The 19,803-nt window shown below is 41.3% G+C and overlaps 1 protein-coding gene across 1 annotated transcript in view; it reads right to left on the bottom strand.

Moving 5' to 3' along the window:
* SPTSSB (serine palmitoyltransferase small subunit B) overlaps window positions 1–19,235 on the bottom strand; it is a 30,932-nt gene extending 11,697 nt beyond the window's left edge. Inside the window, exons 1-2 of the mRNA XM_045503073.1 lie at window positions 17,133–19,235; window positions 6,848–6,943 (exon numbers count right to left, since the gene is read on the bottom strand). The gene's annotated coding sequence lies outside the window, so the exon portion shown is untranslated. The remainder of the gene's footprint in view (window positions 1–6,847; window positions 6,944–17,132) is intronic.
* Window positions 19,236–19,803: the final 568 nt, after the last annotated feature.

Genomic DNA, 19,803 nt, shown 5'->3' with positions numbered 1-19,803 from the left:
GAATTCTGTTTCAGCTTTACTGTTTTGTCATCATTCATTGATTAATTCATTCATTTTACTTTGTGTCCTTGAACAAGTTCCAAAATCTTCTGGGTCACAGCTTCTCTGTGTAAAATAAAGATAATTCATAATTGTCTCTAAGTCTGTCTCACTGATATAAAGAATGTAGGGATAGGTTGTGAGCTCTTTAGAAGTCATAGTCATAGTAGTATTTGTTGTTGTTTCTTATGAATTGGTACCGCTTTAAACTATTTGCAAGATTTTCTTAAGTTATAAAGTCAAAGAGTCTTTGTGAAATAACGGTTATCTATAACGGAGTGCTTTGTATATTTTATGGGGAAAAGAAAACCTCAGCCCTTATTTGTGTTTGCTAGTTGGATTGCCTAGTAATGTTTTTGAAAAAATAAAAAATACAACAACACACATATATAGCGATGACCACAAACCACTACTTGAAAGGCACCGCAATCTCTAAGCACAGTTTCAAATATCTTGGGCAGGGTTACCACATACCACTGTGTGGGCTGTGCCCTGCCCAACCTTAAGTAATAGTTTTTGTCTTGGGGACCTAATCAAAAGCTGCTTCTTTATATGAACATGATTTGATTCACAAAGATACAAAGTTCCTACGATTAATGGCAAAACCTCCTATCATGTCTATGTAAGAATCAGGCATAATAGCAGTTTATTGGCTTCCCACTTTTCCAGATATCTTGCTCTAAGTTTTCTGCGGATGACGCCAATGTTTTCTGCGCCTCCTAGAAAGTTCCATCCTTGCTTAACATTTTCATGTGAATTTCCCTTCCATCTTAGAATACGCTCCAGCCGTCCTTTGGCAACGAATTCTTTATGCTGATACCAGGGTTAATATTGGAAGTCAGACCAGAAGTGATGGATTTGAAAAATTCTCTAGATTCCTCAGAGAGGAAGAAACAAACAATTATAAGTCAAAGGATGTTACCGCTTTGGGCAAAAGTTACTCGAAGTCTTCTACTCTCGTACTTAGAAGGGAGTTACTGAAATAGTACTAAAAGGAAAAAGTCTCACTAACAGTTTAGCCAAGTTGTTGTTGGTACAGTGTTGGTTCGAATCATACACGAAAGCAGAGTGTTTTTGTGGCTATCTGGACCAACTTTATTACCTCCAAATTTAACTGACACTAAATAAAAGCAGAACAATAGAAAACGTGTGTTTCCAGTCCAACTCTCAACTGAGACCTGAGACCACTGGGCAGCATGGCATGTATCGAGTAACTGTAATTTCAAAGTAATCCTTATTGTTTGACATTTGCTGACAGATTCCAGAGGGATTTGTGAATTAAGGACATCTGCCTGGGAAAGAAAATTTGGAATTTGGCTTTAACAGAAAATTTCAAAATAATTTAAGAAATAAACTATTCATACTAGACCAGTCTCTATGTTGGGTAGCTATCAAAAAGAAGATAAATATTTCAAAACTAAAAAAGAGCAGGAAGTCCATTAATGTTGAGTAGATCAATAAGAAGAGAAATCTGCACTAGGGGAGATGATATATCTTGTCTTATTCCTGTTGTCCTTTCATTTACTCATATAGAAAAAGAGCAAGTGGGGCACCCGGGTGGGTTAATCGGTTAAATGTCTGACTCCTGGTTTTGGCTCAGGTCATGATCTCATGGTTCATGGGATTGAGCCCCACGTTGGGCTCTGCACTGACAGCATGGAGCCTGCCTTGGATTCTCTTTCTCTCCCTCTCTCTCTCCCTCCCCTCCCCTCTCAAAACTAAATAAACATTAAAAAATAAATAATAACAAAAAGAAAAAGAGCAAGTGTGCCTATTTATTTCTGCCAATACTGGAGTGGAGAGTAGGGCTTCTAAGCCAAGCTTCTAACTGTAATGTCATTTCTTAAGATGAACCTCTGTATTACTATTTTATTAAAGAAAGAAGAAACCCTGTTATCCTATAAAGAAGGAAAGACTATAGCTTCTGGGTGGCCCTTTCCTTCTGAAGATACTATTCTCAAGGTCTGCCAAGTTGTTTTCAGAGGTAAAAAGTAAACAGAGTTGCCACACAAACAGTGGCCTTAAAGTCATTAAAAATAATTAAGTCATTAAATGTACACCCATATTATTCGCAAGAGCCAAAAGGTAGAAGCAACTCAAATGTCCACTGGCAGATTAATGGATGAATAAAATGCAGTATATACGTATAATGGAATATTATTCATCCCTAAAAAGTAAGGAAATTCTGGCACATGCTACCACATGGATGAAACTTGAGGACATTATGCCAAGTGAAATAAGCCAGTCACAGCAAGACAAATGTTGTATAATTTCTCTTATAGGAGATATCTAAAGTAGTCAAACTCACAGAAACAAAGTAGAATGGTGGTCTTACCAGGGGCTAGAGGAAGGGGGAAACAGAGTTGTTCAAGGGGTATGGTTATGTTCAGTTTTGCAAGATGAAAACATTTCAGAAACTGGTTGCACAGCAATGCAAATATACCTAACACTACTGAGCTGTACATTTAAAAATAGTTAAGATAGTAAATTTTTATGTTACGTGTAGTGTATCTTATTGCAACTAATTTTAAATGTCAGGGGCACCTGGATGGCTCATTCTGTTGAGTTTCTGACTCTTGGTTTTGGCTCAGGTCGTGATCTCATGGTTCATGAGCTTGAGCCCTGTGTCAGGGTCTGTACTGACAGTGTGGAGCATGCTTAGGATTCTTTCTCTCCCTCTCTCTGCCTCTCCCCCACCAAAAATAAACTTAAAAAAATTTTAAATGTCAATGAATAACTCTAAACATTATGGAGAACTGAAATTTAAATATACACTTGGAAACAGTCTGAACAATATATGTTTTTTGTCATTAAAAGTCATTGAGGTTCTCAATTCATAGTGGGGCATGACTAGTTGAGCAAAATCGCATAGATGTACTATCCAAAGCTGAGTAAGTGAATAACCCCAGATGTCTTCAAATAATAATTGCAAGGTCCCAACGGGGTTCCCTTTTTCTTGACTTGCAGGGTATAAGAGGAAAATTGGGAACTGCCAAACTACAAAGAAGCTTCTGAGAGGAGGATTGACATATTTAGGTGTATTCTTGGCATCAGTGAAATTCGGCATACAATATACAGAATATAGTACTTGTAGGAACTGTAATTATGATATGCTGATTCGTTTTTGACAATGAGCACTTACAAAGGAGTAAGAGTGGAAAAGTGGTTAAATTGTTTGATTGAAACTTTTCTACTATCATCATAAACCCCTTTCTAGGCAACTGTGTTCCATGCACATCATAACTGCTCTGCCTTTCTCTTTTCTTCCCCAGCTCTTAGCCATAAAACCCACAATTTGGTAAAGGAACTACTTGCTTACTGTTTGTTTCAAAGGACTCTGTTTTCTTAGGAGCTAGAAGTCTGACCATGAAGGCTTTATCCATCCCCACCTATCCTCATTATAATTGATGTTTCATCAGAAACAGAAAGCTTATTTCCAAGGAACAATTTGAGGCCGAAGAAGGCAAGTTACTGCAATACTGATGTGTCAAAATCATACCTGCTGAGCACTTGCTCCGAGTTCTGTCAAAGGAAATCTGTTTGCATAGGCAGCTGGGCAACCAAGATACTTCCGACAGTGTTTCCTAACTGTAGCTTTCTTTGCAAATTTATTTATTTTTTTGGACAACACTGAATATTTGCTCATAAAACTTTGTTTTTGTTTATTTTTCTGTTCTTCCTCCTCTGCTTCCTCCTCCTTCTCATTCTTCTGGCTTATTTTTTACTTCTTATCATACTGTCTGGAATGCTCCTGGTGATGAGTTTGGTATTTTTCTTATTTTGGTGACCACTAACATTGAATTTCCATAGGTGTAATTTTTGTGACACTAGTAATATGGTCTGCTGCCTTTTCACTGCCCTCAACTGAGCTACTTCCGTGTCTCAGTTATTACTGCTTTTAGGCAAATGAGTGGAAAGCCAGGCTGACTCCAAGGGTCATGGAGATTGACATAGCATTGCTGAGGTATCTTCTCTGCCAACCCCCAGATCCAGGGACATTTCCCTACTGAGTTGGTTGGGATTCTAGGTCAGCTAGTTTCTGGGATAGGAATTGGAGGGGTAAAATGAGAAAGGGAGAAAGGAAAGGCAGGTGTTTATAGAGTTATGTCAAAAAATGTTGCTGCTTTTAGTAAATTAAATTACTCTAATTAGATCTTATGATCTTGTACTTAGAATTGAGTTACTTAAATGCCATACGAAAAGAAAAAATTCTCGTTGACAATTGAGCCAAGCGGATTTCTCATTCTCCTAGTATGTGGACATATTATTGCTGGCTTTATTCTCCAGGTGCACGGATGCCTTGTGTGATTCCAGTGAAAAGTGGAGAAGCGCTGAGCTCCACACTTGTTCTCTTAAATGGGTAACACTTATTTGTTTCTTAAGAACTTTGCTGATGTTCAAGTAAATGTGAGAAGGTTAGCGGCAAGTGAGTACATTAAGAAAAATATTTTCAACTGGCAGATTTTATAACCAATTTAACTATACACCTAAACTGGGTGAGATGAAATGTTCTTTTCCCTCTTTGTATAAATGAGGGCTTGTTGATCAAGAACACCAGAGGGAATCCCCTAAGAGTGGTGGATCCCCAAAAAGATATGTCCACATCTTGGAACTTGTGAATGTGCTTATTTGGGAAAAGGGTCTTTGTAGCTAAAATTCCACCAAGGGAGGTACAGAGGAAAAATGTTCCCTAAAGCCGTTGGACGGAGTGTGGCTCTGCTGACACATCGATTTCAGACTCCTAGCCTCCAGAGCTATCAGAGAATACATTTCTCTTATTTTAAGCCACCAACGTTGTAGTACTTTGTTACCACAGCCCTGGGAAACAAATTAAGAGCTCTTTAAAAACCCTAGAATTTTTATAATGTGGAACTCTCTTCAGGGAACAGAAACATTTATTAAGTACCACTGCAGCAGGCACTGGCTAGATGCTTAACTTAAGTGATGAAGGATGAAGAAACTGAGGGCAAAAGTCTCACAGTGACCACACGGGGAGCTGGGTGAGAATCTCACTGAGAGGCAGTGTGGTGAGTATGGAGCTCTGGCTCTGGATCATGTCTGGCTTTGATCCTGGCTAAGTTACCCACTCCAACTCAGTTTCCTCAACTGGAAATTAGAAATCATAATAGAACATCATAAAATTTCTGGCAAGATGAAAACGTGTAAGGTATTAGAATAATACATAAGAAGGGCTAAATGAACATTAACTATTAGGATTACTACACACTAGACTACACACTATATTCTACACACTATACACTATACTAATCCTACTAATCATAGCCTTAGCTATGGACACCAGGCATAGACTAAAAGAGAATGAGCTCATCTGTAAGACAAATCATCTGAACTTTATCAGTTATCACATTAGAGGCCACTTTTAGAGAGATTCTTCTCTAGTACATTTATTCAGTTCTGGTGTGGCTGTCAAAAGGAGATAAAAAATATATTACCTCATTTTAAAGATACAAAAACTGAGGGGTGCCTGGGTGGCTCAGGTTAAGCAACTGACTTCGGGTCAGGTCATGATGTCACGGTTCATGGGTTTGAGCCCTGCGTCAGGCTCTGTACTGACAGGTCAGAGCCTGGAGCCTGCTTCAGATTCTGTGTCTCCCTCTCTCTCTGTTCCTCCCCTGCTTGTTCTCTGTCTCTCTCTGTCTCTCAAAAATAAATTAACGTTAAAAAAAAAAAAAAGAAAAGAAAAGAAAACTGAAGTTCGTTATCTTTTTGTACCTTGCTCATGGTCTAAAGCCAAGGACGAAATGACAGTGGGATTTAGTCCTAGGATTCTCTCACTCCAAAGTGGTCTTTCTGTCACACTGCACTTGCTTCCTGTGACAACGCTCTGCACATGCTAATGTCCAAGGAGTGTTTTTTGAATTTTGAAATCAGGCCTCATCATCAATAAGTTTAAAGTAATATTGGAACTTCCCAAATTATTTTGAAATGAAGAAATTGTGGCCAACCATTTCAGGATCATCAATCTCTGAAAACATTATGGCCAAGGGAAGGATTAAGAAACAATCAATTTAGAAGATAAATCTATTTCTTTTTGTCCCCACCCCTACTCTTTTTCCCGTTTACCATAGATTTCATAAAAGTGGCCAGGCAACTAATTGAAATCTAGGTTTATTTTTTTTTTCTTTTCTTACTTTCTTAAAAATTAAAGAAACAGAAGGGAAATGAATGTCCCATTATAAGCATGGATCATCCTCACTTTCACAGTTAACATTTTGGAAAGAAAATGTTTTCATTTTACATTTCTCAATTTGTCCCATCTAGTTAATTAGATACTAAGACATTTACTCCTCTCTTATATCAAAGGTCTTCAGGATGGGATGCGGCTCCATTTAAATAAAAGATGAAGGATACTGAAACAGAAGCAGCCTTTAACCAGCAGACCCATAAATAAGAAAGTAGTTGGAGCTATACAGTCCTGACCCTGGCACTTGTACTGAGCTGGCGAGAGGTTCCTCACCTGGAGGTTAAGCACTCGGTGGTGGGGTGCATCTATAAACCCCTTAAAATGTTTGCAAATTTTGCATAAATATTTTCTACCTACACTTCAAAGGGGCCTTGATATCTGTAAGCTGAGAACGGCTGCTTCAAGGCCTCATTACTAAAGCTAATTGCCACATTTTATTCCTTTATATTATCTGAAATGCCATTGTAATGTCAAGTGTATAATAAATGTTTGTTGGTTGCTTATGTGAGAACCAGAAGCTCCATGTTATTAAAGATGTCATATTGTTTCAAAAGGGTCAGATTTCTAAAAGGGTGATTCCATGCTCTAATTAGAAGAATTTACCTGCCAGGGAGGGTCCAGATTGGGTTCTTGCCCTTGTGCCTCTATGGAATGATCCTGTGTGGGTTACTTCTCTTCTGTGGGTTGCTGTTTCTTCATCTGTGAAATAAAGATGGGAATTAACCCAAAGTTGCCTTCAAACTTTAGAACAATTCTGTTCCATGTTGGTGTGCCTGGGTGGCTCAGTTAGTTGTGTGTCCAACTCTTAATTTTGGCTCAGTTCATGATCCCAGGGTCACGGGGTCAAGCCCTGCGAAAGGCTCTGCACTGGGCATGGAGCCTGCTTGAGATTTTCTCTCCCCCTCCCTCTGCCCCTCTCCTCCACATGCGCATGCTCTCTCTCTCTTTAAAATAAATTTAAAAAAATGAATAAAATCTAAAAATAAATAAATAAGACAATTCTGTTCCATGTCAAAACAATTCTGTTCCATCCTGCTAAATGATTTCCCACAAAATTCTAGATTGTATTATAAAAACAAGGCATGAAAAGTTAGCCATACTTTAAAAATTATTCTTAGAGAAGGTTACAGTTTGAGAACATGCCATTGGCTAGTGACATCTGAATGTACTTGGAGGACTATAAGGTGCCACATTACCACCCATAGCAGGGTTTAGGGGAGGTCCCAACTGGGACAGAGTTAGAGGCTAAGAGGCTTATACCTCTCTTCTATCAGAGCAGCCAGCTTGTAATCTGCTTTATGTAGTGGGTTTCTGAGCGAGATTTTGTTTGTAGAGAATGTTTTTTGATTTTAATTAGTCTCTGTTGATATCCATGTGGGGGGCAGGGAGGTTGTAGAAAAAGGAAAGAGGTGAAGTTAATTATTGTATTTAAAATCAGGTTTTGAAAAGTGACTGGAAACAGAGTCAGAAGGCCTAAGGCTTGTTTCTTAATTTCTTATTTATTAGCTATGTCACATTTGGCAAGTCAGACGGTCTTTCTGAATCTTTGTCCTCACATATAGAATGACAAAAGTATCTCATTTACAGGGTAGTTGTAAGAATCATATGAAATGTTTGTGAAAGAGCTTCATAATTGGTAAAGTAATATAAATTTGGGGTTCAAGCCCTGTGTTGGGCTCTATGCTGACAGCTTAGAGCCTGGAGCCTGTTTGGGATTCTGTCTCTCTCTCTCTCTTTCTCTCTCTCTCTCTCCCCCTCCCCCACTCACGCTCTGTCTGTCTCTCAAAAATAAATAGACATGAAAGCAAGAAAGCAAAAGAAGGAAAGAAAGAGAGAGAGAGAAAGAAAGGAAGAAAAAGACAATTTGCAGATAAGTCCAAGTTATGGGGTGGAGTTGTAAAATACAGCAGATTACAGAGTTCCAAGTATGGTCAAACTTTGGGGGAAATATAAAGTCGTGTTCTTCAGTTCGAAAAGTCAGTTGGGGGTACCTGGGTGGCTCAGTCAGTTAAGCATCTGATTCTTGCTTTCAGCTCAGATCATGATCTCACAGTTCATGGGATCAAGCCCTATGTCAGTCTCCATGCTGACAGTTCAGAGCCTGCTGGGGATTCTCTCTCTCTTCTCTCTCTGCCCCCTCCCCCTGCTCATGTACAGGAGTTCTTGCTCTCAAAATAAATAAATAAACTTAAAAAAAAAAAACCCTGAAAAAAATAGTTACTTGTCCAAGGGTAGGATGGAGGGAAATGTGGCCTATGATCAGTTCAAGTAAAAAACACTAAAGAATTTAAATTGACTTCAAGTTCATTATGAGCCATTAGTGTTGTGGAAAGGTTGGCAAATAAAAGTGATCTAATTGTCTCAGTCCATTTGGGCTTTTATAGAATGCCATAATCTGGATAGCTTATAAACAATAGTGATTTATTTCTTATAGTTCTGGAGACTAAGTCCAAGATCAAGGTGCCAGCATCACTGTCTTTCTGGTGAAGGCCCTCTTCCCGGTTCATAGCTGGCACTTTCTAACATGTCCTTACATGGTGGAAGGGGCAAGAGATCTCTCTGGAGCCTCTTTTATATGATCACTAATCCCATTCATGAGGGGGCTCCATTCTTATGACCTAAGCACCTCTGAAGGGCCCCTACCTCCTAATCACTTTGGGGGTTCCAATTCAACATGGATTTTGGGGGGATACATTCAGACTGCAGTGCCAATATTCTTCTGTATCTACAGAAGTACTGTGCCGTGGATGACAAGAGGGGGCTGCAACTCTTTGCTTTGATTAGCATCTTTTTTCCAGCTGGTATGAGTGGTTACTGCGGCAGGTTGAGCACAGCCAAAGAAAGTTAGATAGAGAACGTCTGGAAGGTTTTCAAGGGCAACATTGAGAGAAGATTTGGAGAGAGAGAAACTTGTGTCTTAAATGTGTTACAGGCTATCATGGAGGTGAAGGTTTGGAATTGTTTTATTGTTTTCAGAGGTGAATCTCAGGAAAAACTTTAAACAATAAGAGCTATCTAAAGGGGAAATGATTGCCTGGTTGAAGGAGTGAGATTTCCATTAGGGAAACTGTTCAAGCAGAGACTGAACCACACCGTCTGAGGGTTGTTACCAATCAGCAGGAAGGTTTTAAGAAGAAATTACTAAGATTTCATCAAATCTAAGATCTTATTTCTACAACAGAATTCAATATCCCACTAGAGAATGATTTGCTTCATTAAGTTGTTTTTTTGCCATAACAAAAGTGTGGGTTTTGAAATTGGCAAACTGGAGTTTGCTATTGTGCGATATTCAGAATGTTGTTTAACCTCTGGGAACATCGGTTAGGTTGTCGGTAGCACAAAAATGATTATCTCTGCGTTGCTGTGAAGGTGATACAACAAACACAACATTGGTAAAGGATGCTTCAGGGAGCTCAGAGAGTAAGGGCTCAGAGAGAATAACTTTTATCACATTTATTACCTGTTCCTCTTATTTTCTACATGCATCTTATTTCCAGTCCGAAGAGATTCCTTTCAAGTGACTCTACTGGACCCTTCAGAGACATACGAGCTAAGTGGGTCAAATGGTGACTCCCATGAGTCTAGGAGAAAGACTTCACTCCGGAAGTTCACAGGGGTACCATATCACCTCTTTTGTGTTTGCATCAATGTTTGTTTTCTCCTAAAAGGAGGAAACCTGTGGAACAACTCCTTTGTCCTAAATTATAACCTGATTTTCCTGCCCTTCGAAACCAGAACTAGGGCAACCTGATTGATTTATTTTCTTTGTTTAAAATTTTAGTCAATAAAATATCTTATTAAAAATTTAAGGACCAAGATCTCCCTTGTGGAGTAAAGTATCTGCAACCTCGAGGAATAAAGAGGTGGTAACTGCAGTATTTGGGTCAGTTATGTATTCTTTCTATGCCTATTTTTTCCCATCAATAAAGCAATTCTAAGCTGATTTTACTTAAAAACGACTCCCCAGTTGATGAGTTAGTAAGGGGCAAGCAGTTTACTATTCTTAACAGAAGATGGAAAACATGACATTCCTCCATGGTTAGGAAAGAGATCGTGTGAATTCTCTCTGACAGAAGTAGAAGGAGGCAGTAAAGACGCTGGGTTTCCATAGGTTGGTCATAGGCTGGCCTTTGGCCCCAGTTAGAAGGTAAGAGGGAACTGTCTATGAGGAGATACTATGATAATTCTGACTAAAGATCTCACACAAAAAGCAGATTATTCGATTTTCAAAAGAAATGAAAAAGATACTATAACACTCTTTAGGCTTATTTATTTATTTTTTAAAAGTTATTCATTTATTATTTCTGATAGAGAGCACGAGTGAGCACAAGCTGGGGAGGGGCAGAGAGAGAGGGAGATGCAGAATCAGAAGCAGGCTCCACGCTCTGAGCTATCAGCACAGAGCCTGATGTGGGGCTTGAACCCACGAACTGTGAGATCATGATCTAAGCCGAAGACAGATGCTTAACCAATTGAGCCACCCAGGTACCCCACACTCTCTAGGTTTAGATAAGACTCAACTTCAAATTTTGTTTTCACTTTTCTTTCTTCTGCATGAGCAAACATTTATTGATACCTGTGGGGCATGACATTCTATGAGGCACAAGCATGTTGCAGAACAGGGATGAGCTGGCACTTTGGTCACCTAAAGAAGAGGTCTGGGTGTGAGGACAGTAGAGTTATTATTGCTCCAGAAAAATTGCCATGGAAGTAACATTTTGAGCTTGTTTCCTTCTTTCTTTTGCTAGTCCTTTTAATTTATTTGTTCAATATTCTACTTCTATTAATTCCCAAATTCTCTTTTGAGTCTTTTCAGAGATCTTGAACTCAAAATGATCACATTAGCTTGGAATTCCTACTTGACAACCTTTGATCTTCTAATGGAGCTGAAAAGGCAGGGATGCAATGTTTAAATAGCAAACTGTCACCCAGGAAACTACCATTCTATTTTGGTAACAATTGCAGAGAGAATTTATTGAACAACTTATGTCCCAGAACTTTGCTAACCACTTTATATGTATTGCCTTATGTAGTTCGCCTAATAACACTATAATGGAGGCACTATTTCTATAACTGTTTCACAAGTGAGGAAACTGAGACACTGGGAAATTTAAAAGCTGGTGCAAAGTCTCACAACTAATGTAGAGTACCCAACTCTTAACCACTCTTGCTATACTGTCTCTTTGTGCAAACACCTTTGATCTTAACCTGGCAGATCATTAATCTACATATCCGTCCATCCAATCAACTATTCATCAAGAGTATGCTGGAGATATAAACTATGAATAAGACTGACACAGTCACTCTCCTCTGGCCACTTTCTACAGAGAGAGAGCGTGCAAGTGAGGGAGAGAGGCAGAGGGAGAGGGAATTAAGCAGGCTCCATGGTCAGCAAGGAGCCCGACTCGGGGCTTGAGACCCGGGGATCATGACCTGAGCTGAAATCAAGAGTTGGCCATTCAACCGACTGAACCACCCATGCGCCCCAACAGGGATTCTTTTGACTTATTTCTAACTTGACTCTGAACATGCTTAAATTCTTCTCCTCTAAGCCTGAAATAAATGCTCTTTTTTTGACTTAAAAAAAATCAAGTCCCTGCTCTCTTTTAAGCCACTTTCTAAAAGCTCTATTCCAGGAAAGCTGCCACACCCATTGTATTTTACTGAACAATGTGTCCTCAGGTATCTTTTAAAACAGGTGACTTGAGTAGAGATTCTGGGACAGTCCAGCTAAGTGGACACTCTGGTTGCTTTCCCCCACCTTTTATCAAGTGATCTGTGGGATTCCATGCTCTGTTCTCTAATTTTGAAAGATCTGTTCTTTCACCTTTCCAAGTTGGCCTGAAAATTTTCTTCCCCTCAACCTCTCCCCTACCCTCTCACTCTTCAAAAAGATGTTAACTTTGGGAGAGCAGTTCTTAATTATTTACCACACAGTCCTCTGGCAGACTACAAGAATCCAGGGCAAAGCAAAAGAGAAAGGCAAAAGAAAACCGAAAGCCGAGGCTAATGATTTCCTTCAACGAGAATTTTTCTTATCATAAGGCGGTGTTTTATTTAGGTTATAGTTCTTTAGAGCAGGTATTAGCTATGTCTTCCTTGTACCTGCTTGGAATTTGTTGAGGCTAATATTTTCCTTATTGAAACAGCAGCAAATCTAAGGTAGCAAAATAATGCTGATGGGAAGGGGAAACCAAGACTCCCAGGGGGAATCTTCATGGTCTATCTCAGAGACATGTGGCCAAGTTTGTACACAATCTTTACGTTATCTAATTATATAATTTTACTTCCTAGCTTGATGCCACAGTTTAAAACTGCACCTCATTCCCTTCCCTGGTTAATTTTTCTCCAGAGCCCTTTTCTCTGCTCATATGCTATAAAATTCACTTATTATAATAATTATTATTTTTAAATAATTCTTTTTAAATGGCTGATGTCCCCTCTAGAATTTAAGCTCCTCAAGGGAGCTTAGTTTATTACTCATTCAGGGCCTAGAGTTGTTCTGGCACAGGATAGGTGCACGATAAATATCTGTTGGATAAATGAATTATTAATCCTGATCAAAGTAATATTAATAAATAATAACTGTGATCAAGGGTTTTTTTTTTACATATATTTAATTTATAGACAACTGGTTGGACATTTACAGTTACAATTATTTTATATAAATCTTCTAATTGGCAGGGTGCCTGGGTGTCTCAGTCAGTTAAGCGTCTGACTTCAGCTCAGGTCATGATCTCATGGTTCATGAGTTTGAGCCCTGCGTTGGGCTCTGTGCTGACAGCTCAGAGCCTAGAGCCTGCTTTGGATTCTGTGTCTCCCTCTCTCTCTCTCCTCCTCCCCTGCACATGCTCTGTCTCTCTCTGTTTCTCAGAAGCAAATAAACATTAAAATTTTTTTTTTTTTTAAATTCTAATTGGCTAAAATATGACAAAAGGACCTCTACAAAACTTTGATGGTCAAAAGTCACATAGAACCCATTTTTATCAGCATGATAGGCTCTTCTAAACATACATGGCATGGGGCGCCTGGGTGGCTCATGTGGTTAAGCGTCTGACTTTTGATTTCAGCTCAGGTCATGATCTCATGTTTCATGAGATCGAGCCCTGTGTCAGGGCGAAGCCTACTTGGGATTCTCTGTTTCCTTCTCTCTCTGCCCATCTCCTGTGCATGTGCATGCACACTCTCTCTCTCTCAAATAAATAAACACTTAAAAAAGTTAAAAAAAAAATAAACATACATGGAAGGATCAGTCTGTGCTGATGAGAATGGAAAATCTTGAGTTTTCCTGAAGCAGGAAGACTTACTTGAGTCCCTACAGCTAAGGGTAAGGGTGTGGTTTGCCTGAGTGTACTTATACCTGTTTCTAGCAGCAAGTTGAGGTGCTGCTTACCAGCCACACGAAACTCAGACTCACCAATTTTATATTCTTATTTCTGGACAAAACACTGTCATCCAATTCCATGGTTCTTAGGACCAGATCAGGCAGTCCATTAATTATTTGAGAGCTTCTCCTGTATTTGAGACTGTCCCAATCACAGGAGATGCTTCCCAGCAGTGACATGTCAGTGTGCTTTGAGGACCCTAGTGGCTGCCCCAGCTCGTCCTTTCCTCCCAAGACTCCTACTTCCGGGCCCAATCTAGTGTAAGCGAGACTGGGCTAATCTGAGTAACAAAGTTCACTTTTGGCTGAGATTTAGTAACCTCCTCTCACTTAGTGTGGCCTCTTTCAATAAGTGGCCTGAAGAACTGATAAAGGACTAGATTTATCTAGAAGTGGGAGGAACAACTGGCTTCACTGGGCTTAACTTAATAGAGTAGGTTGGTGAGTCCAAAAAGGTAGGGGATTTGCAAGCCAATTCTCTCTAGGCCTGCCTTAATGACATTTGACTTATTTCTAAACAGAGGAAAGCTTGGTGGGTTTGCAAACATACGCAAATCACATAGCCGTGTAACACCTGTGCCACTCTTAATAATGTCATATATTTCAGTGTGGTCCTTGGGAGAAAGCCTCATATAAACTATACATCTACTGGTACGTGGGGATTCATGAAGTCCAAATTCTAAATCCATCTGTTCTTTTAATATCTTGGCTAATTTATTTTAAAAAAAAGTCTTATTAACATGTAATTCACCCATTTAAAGTATATAATTCAATGGTTTTTAGTATGCTCACAGTTATATAAACATCACCAGTCAATTTTAGACCATTTTCATCACCCCAACAAGATACCTGTATCCTTTAGCAGTTGTCCCCTATTCTTTAAAAAAATTTTTTTAATGTTTATTTATTTTTGAGAGAGACAGAGACAGGGTGTAAGCGGGGGAGGGGCAGAGAGAAAGGGAGACAGAATCCAGAGCAGCCTCCAGGCTCTGAGAAAGCTGTCAGCACAGAGCCTGACGTGGGGCTTGAACTCACAAACCGCGAGATCATGACCTGAGCCGAAGTCGGACACTTAACCAATTGAGCCACCCAGGCGCCCCAGTTGTCCTCTATTCTTTTCCAATTCCACCCTTGCTTTCTGGCTACGGGATTGCCTATTGTGGATATGGAACACAGATGGAATCATACAATATATGGTCTTCTTCCACTTAGCGTAATCTTTTCAATGTTCACCCATGCTGTAACAAGTATCAGTACTCCATTCCTTTTTATTGCTGGATAATATTCCGTTGTTCCATTCTGTATCATACTTTATCCATTTTTCAGCCAATGAACACTTAGATTGTTTTCATTTTTGGCTATTTTGAGTCATGGTGCTGCAAACATTTGTGTATACGTTCTTACGTGGACACACATTCTAATTCTCTTGGATATACAGCTAAAAGTGGAATGGGGCTGGATTATATGGTTACTCTATGTTGAACTTTTTGAGGAGCTACCAAACTACCTGCCATAGCAGCTCACCATTTTACATTCCCACCAGCAGTGTATGATGATTCCAATTTCTCTACCTCCTATCCAATAACTGTTATCTGGGTTTTTGTTTGTTTGTTTGTTTGTTTCTTATTATGGCACTTTGGTTGGTGTGAAATGGTATCTTATGCTTCTGATCTTCATTTCCCTAATGACTACTGATAGTAAACACTTTTTCATGTGTCGATTGGCTGTTTGTACGTCTTCTTTGGAGAAATGTCTATTCAATTCCCTTGCCCATTTTTAAATGGCTTACTTGTCTTTTAGATGTTGAGTTTTTCCTCACAGGCCTTAAGAATCGGGGATAGTTGGAGGAAGAGCCTCAGACCTCTTGCCTGCTCCAGTCTAGAAAAGAACTTTTGCAACACAAAGCTGGGGTGGTAAGATGCCGGCAGCCTGCTTTTCTCAGGGATATACCATAGCCCTGGACTAGGATCCAAGTTGAGAGGGAGTCCTGTGTTCTCAGCGGCACCCATCCAGAGTGGAACATGGTCCCAGAGCTGGAGGTGGGCCGGGACTGGGTTGTGGCTCAAATGCCTCACACTCTTGCTGCTCTTACTGAATTTTAGTAGACTGTCTTGAATAAAGTTTTCTTCATCTGTTATATTTCCTCAGGACAATTCCTAGAGACTAACTAGTTGCTGATGTATACTCTTTACCAATTGATGTTTTGCTAAGGAGTGGGTTCATGGAGCTCCTTACACACCATTCTGGAAGTTGAGTTCCATTTGGATACTTTTTTAAAGAAAATGTTTCACCTTGTATACGTGGTGGTAAAATAGTTTATGCTGACATAGTAGATACAGAATTATGAAGGGCAGTTTTTATAAAAGTATTTGCAAGTTTATAAACAGTGGATTAAGAAAACTGGTTGAAGTTGAGGACTGGTTGACTTTTAACTTTGTATCCAAATGTATTTGGTCTGACAAACCATTTTTAATTTATTGTTATTAAATAGTTGAATAGAAATATTTGAACAATGAGGGTGATAGTGCATTTCAGATGAGAGTTTATTGTTGCTCTAGTAATCTGTGTAGAAGGCCATTACCGCCATTGAAATTTATCAAAATGATGCCTGTTTCAAGTTATGAAAACCTCATTAGTTCTATGCATTAGTCTGAAAAGTTCATAGGCAAAAATGACCATACATTTCTTCATTAATTCAAAAGAACTACCACACCACTCTATGTCTTTTCAAAAAACAACTTTCCCAATTTCCCTGATGAATTTATTTGTAGTTTCAGGGCTAAGATTTACATTTAATAATTCTTCAAATTCTTTATTGAATCAAGGGCTGAACTCCTATATATTAATCGCCAACCAGTTGAATATCACTTTAGTTGAGACTCTGCTCATATCTAAAACCCTTTTCTTCCTATTCCTCACATCCCCACCTCCATGGTGAAGTTGACTATTCCTTTCTCTTGGGGTTTAGAAGTCTGGTTAGTTATAAATAATCACATCAGCATCTTTGAGAGAATACGTATTGCTTAATAATCATGAGAAAACGTTAAAATGTATTCCTTATTGGAAATTCGTCACTTTTTGGCCAGTTGGCTTGTGTGTATTACTGCCTAAAGTAGCTTTATGGGCAAAAAAAGTATTGTATAAGAACATAAAACTAGAATATTTAAGAATGAAACCAAGCATCTCCCAATGATATTTCCCTGAACAGTTACTGAACTACACAAAGATAAATCCTGAAAGTAATTAACGAAGTAATTTTCTCTTCTTTTGGCTGGGAAAGTTTCAGTAATAAAGTTTGGCTTCTGTTGAGTTGAAACCTCTTAGTTTCCAACACAGTTCAAGGCAAATGGAAAAACCCATTCAATCCTTAATTTTTTAATGCAGTTAAATAATAAACTGATAAATTGCATTAAAGCTAGGATTAATTTTTCCCCTGCAAAGGCAGGAATTCTATCTTACTAAATCTGCTTTAGCGTTCAAGCATATATTTTGGAAGATGCTTACCTCCCGGTTGGGTGTATCTCCCTGCGGCTTAGGTGAGCACCCAGGCTTTGGCTCCTCCCCAGCTGCTGCCAGCTTCCCACTGCGCCGGTGGCTCGGAGCGTCCTGGAGTTAGGTGTTCGGCCCCGCCCTCTGCACTATTGCTAAAACTCCAATTCTGCCAGACTGATTCCGGTGATTAATTATTGACAAAAGGAAAACACTCCCACGCAAACTTGTGTCCAACAGCACTGCTCCCAGCGATTCCTTCCAGAAGAGAATGCCGGCTGCACCACTCCCCTCCCCCCTTGCTCTACGGTCCCAACTTCCCACACGCTGCCACTCTCAGTCCTGGGCGATCAGGCTCGTCCTCGGAGGAATGCAGCCCAGCGACTTCTACATTTTTAAATTTGGTTTTCTGCAGCTCGTTAGCACTTCTCCGGGGACCAGCCTCTCTGGAGGGGGCGCTTTCCGGATGCAGGGGAAGCCGGGGCTCTGAGAGCAACGGAGGAGGCTAAGGCGTCGCTGTCACCTCCGGCTGCTGCAGTAAAACCCCGAGCCGCCGCGCGGATGGGGAGGAGGGGATAGGGAGGTGTCCTCCCCCTCGCTTGGGCTGGGAGCCCCGACACTACCAAAGGGGCACGTCCTTTGGTAGTGGTGGTGGGGGCGGGCTGATAAACAGGAGGCCCAACGTGGGAGCTTTGGGGCTTTAGCCTAAGCCGGCGTTAACCCGACCAGGGGAAGGAAGCCTGCCCAGCATCCATCCATCTGCAGACCTGGGCAAGGGGGCGAAGCTCGGCGGATGCCGCGCAGGACTGCGGAGCGAAACTCGGCAGCAGGCTGAGGAGTGAGCCCAGGGCTCGGGGCCGGGGCGGCAGTCGGCCGAGCGGGCATCCCACTGCATTTGTGTGTCAAAAACCGAGGAAAGTAAACCCATTTAGCGTCGGCAGCTAATTTTGGTGCCTTTGAACGTGCAAAACGCCTCTCCCCGCCCCACTCCCTCCATCCCGCCACCTTCCCTCCGCCCCTTGGCTGGGAGGTTAATCGTTGAAAAACTGGACTCCCCCGGGGAAACAGATGGAAGGATCGTGCCCGGGGAACTTGTGTGTGCTCACTCACAAGTGAAGAGAATTAATGTGGGCCCGGACTGCGGCAGGAAAGCAAACTGGGGAAAGAGGGCTTGGGAGGCGGCTCGCCGGTGCAGACACGCGCGGCGCGGGCTCCCGCGGATCCGCGGCCCGCGTGCCCAGCGCTCGCGTTCCGCTCTCAATTATCTTCCCGAGGAGGCGCGGGACCGGCGAAATGCATCTTCCCTGGGAGCCAGCATCCAGAACACCATCGATCCCTTCTCTACCGAGAGCAAGGTGCTTAGATTTAACGTGGCGGCTGCTTTGCCGAGAGCGCCGAGGCCCTGGAGGCTCCCAGCCCTGCTAACTCCGCATCTGAGACGATCTGCCCAAGACCCAGGGGCGTCCGGGGCCCAGAGCCTCCTTTGACTGATGAACATTTGGGCAACAGCTGCCAGTCAGCCCCCAGGGCTTGAGGAGGCACTGCACATGCTCGGCCCGGGCTGGTTGTGCTGGAGCGCGAATTTCAGCTGCTGGCAGGTTTCTGCTCATCTCACAACACACTTCCAGCAGGTTCCAAGCTGCGGGTGCCGCGAAGAGGGAGACTTAACGTTATCGGGCGGGATTTTCTCCACGCAGGAGGGAGTGTGTCCCCAAAGGAAGCTGGAGGCGGTTGGGACCTGGGGAAGGAAACCACTAGGAGGAACTGAGCACTTTGGAGCCTGTATTGGCCGTTTTTACAGGTTACCTTGTCCTTCTCCTGTACGGCATGTAAATATTTGCACCCGTTGCTAGTATTTTTTATTTCATCATCACTGTGTGTTGTGCGCATTCCTAACCTCCCTGCTTCTCCTGACAAACCTCGTAATTTGGGCAGAGCAAGTAAGACTCCACCACTGGGGTAATGAGGAAAGAGAAAACCTGAAAAGTGACTTGTCCAGGGTCACCAAGCCTGTTGTATAGTACAGCCAATACTATTTACACTAGTTTTTAGGTCTCATTATTCATTATCTAGTTTTCTTCCTAGATCTTGACTCACCCCCCCCCCCCCACCATGTGATTATACCTTTGTGGAAGCATAGAAACAGGTCTCACTTCTCCCTGCCAAAGGTTTGTGAAATGGATACGAGACCTTGTGATTACTTCAACTGCAGTTGGGGAGGAACTGGTACAGTTGGCAGAAGCGTCCAGACCATTAAAAATAATCTTGGGGCGCCTGGGTGGCTCAGTCAGTTAAGCGGCCGACTTCGGCTCAGGTCATGATCTCGCGGTCCGTGAGTTCGAGCCCCGCGTCGGGCTCTGGGCTGATGGCTCAGAGCCTGGAGCCTGCTTCACATCCTGTGTCTCCCTCTCTCTCTGCCCCTTCCCTGCTCATGCTCTGTCTCTGTCTCAAAAATAAATAAACATTAAAAAAAATTAAAAAAAAGAAAAATCAATACATTTTATATTATTTAATATTTATTTATTTTTGAGAGAGAGAGAGAGAGACAGCAGGAGCAGGGAAGGGGCAGAGAGAGAGGGAGCCACAGAATCAAAGCAGGCTCCAGGCTCTGAGCTGTTAGCACAGAGCCAGATGCAGGGTTCAAATCCACAAACTGTGAGCTCATGACCCAAGTCAAAGTCACAGG

Source organism: Leopardus geoffroyi, chromosome C2 (genome assembly GCF_018350155.1).
Source record: "Leopardus geoffroyi isolate Oge1 chromosome C2, O.geoffroyi_Oge1_pat1.0, whole genome shotgun sequence".
Lineage (NCBI taxonomy): Eukaryota > Metazoa > Chordata > Mammalia > Carnivora > Felidae > Leopardus > Leopardus geoffroyi.
Note: the sequence above shows the minus strand (reverse complement) of the source record. Positions and strands in the feature narration are given on the sequence as shown.